The sequence below is a fragment of the Equus asinus genome, chromosome 14 (genome assembly GCF_041296235.1).
Source record: "Equus asinus isolate D_3611 breed Donkey chromosome 14, EquAss-T2T_v2, whole genome shotgun sequence".
NCBI classification, from domain to species: domain Eukaryota; kingdom Metazoa; phylum Chordata; class Mammalia; order Perissodactyla; family Equidae; genus Equus; species Equus asinus.
Window position 1 is genome coordinate 13,766,443 of NC_091803.1, and position 1,825 is coordinate 13,768,267.

A 1,825-nucleotide genomic window follows, 5' to 3' on the forward strand; every position below is an offset into this window, starting at 1 on the left:
ACTTCAGTTCCACGCAGGATATAGTATTGTTTCTGATGTACTATCTTGGCTCGGTAAAGGGGAGGGAGGACTTCAAGGGTTTCCTCTTGGCCCTTTCTACCATAACAACTTATGCTACAGGTTGGGGAACCAATTTGCCAAAGCTCCATCACCCTCCTGAATACATCCATCCCAGTTACCCTCTCAGGAACAGGTCCACACGGTGGGTCTCAGGCCCACTGGGCCCACTGAGGTGCATCTGGGTCAGGACTCTGTTTATGAGCTCACCTCTATCTGCATGGCAGTGATGGAGTCGTAGATGCTCTAGATTCAGGTCACCTCAGACCCTCATCCAGTAGCCTCAAAAGGTCTGGCATTCCCTTCCCTTCGTGTCCATCTAGGGAACAGCCACAAGACCCTCTGGGGCAATATTTATTGCATATTCTTGTGGTGGAATTGTAAAGTTCTTCCCCAAAGAACCCAAACCTCCCGTTCAACTGATGAATTCATCTGAGGACTGGCTGAGACCCGGAAAGTGGGTGAAAGATTGCAATTTCCCATCACAGTGGCTAATATCAGCCTTCCCCCCAGCTCTTGATTTTTTTGTTTGTTTATATGTCAGGCACTACCTTGGTGACTCCCAATCTTTCCCAGGAACACCAGGGGTTATTAGCCATCACCACGGATCCCTGTGGGTCAAGACACCCTAGTTGCCAGTCTGTCCACGTTGCCCTTCATAGTAGCTATTTTAGAATTCAGTCATCCCCACTGACGGCAGGAACTCAGTTCCATGGCAGCATCTCCCGTTAATCCTAACCTACAGTGACGGCCACCACCGAACTTCTCAGCAATACCTGTGCTCCCCTCATTAGTGCATCCCTATTGTCTTAGTGAAGGGGGAGTGCTTTAGGCCCCCTAGTAACATAGTCAGGCGTTGGGTTCTCCAGTCTCCTGTTTTAAGTTCACCTTAGCACTCATGAGCCTGCTGACCCCTTTCTCAACACTGCTAATTAATTAGTTGCAGCAGCTCTGCCTCATTTACTATAGGCCATCATTCACATCCAAGTTTTAATGAGCCACCTAGAGTGCATTAGGATTGTATTAGTTTTTCTATGGTTGCTGTAATAAATTACCACAAACTTGGTGACTTAAAAAAAACTTTTTTTCAATAATTTTATTGAGATCATAATGGTCTATACCTGTGAAATTATTGTGTACGTTATTGTTTATCAGTTTCTGAGTAGACTTCATTGTGCTGACCACCAGTGGTCTAATTTTCATCCATCACTGTCCCTATGTGCCCTTTTACCTCTTTCGCCCACCCGCAACAACACGGCTTTGTTATCTGTGGATTAGAACTGCAACATGGGTCTCACTGGGCTAAAATCAAGGTGGTAGCAGGGCTGTGTTCCTTTGTGGACTCTGGGGGACAATCTAATTCCTTGCATTTTTCCAGCCTCTAGAGGCTGCCCACATTCCGGCCTCCTCCCCCACCCCCTCCCCTCTGTGCCCCCTCCCTCCCTCCCCTGTCCGGGAACGCCAGCGTCAGGACCACAGAGTGAGCTAAACCTCCGAGGTCCTAGAGAGGCCCGAAGTCGCGAGCCCGGCGGTCTCCTCAGGCTGGGGCCTCACAGAAAATGGGCGGAGAGCCCGCGCGCGTGGGTTTGGGTCCCAGCGCCTCGGCCGCTGTCGGGAGGTCCGTTCGTTCCGAATCGTGGGTGCCCCGGGCCGGCAAAGGACGCGGCGCTGCCCGGTGAGGCTCCGGGGGCGGGGCCGCGTCCGGTTCCGGCGACCCCCCGCGAGGCGAGCGCGCTCCGGCTGCTGGCGGCCCTGGGCTTCTGCGCGC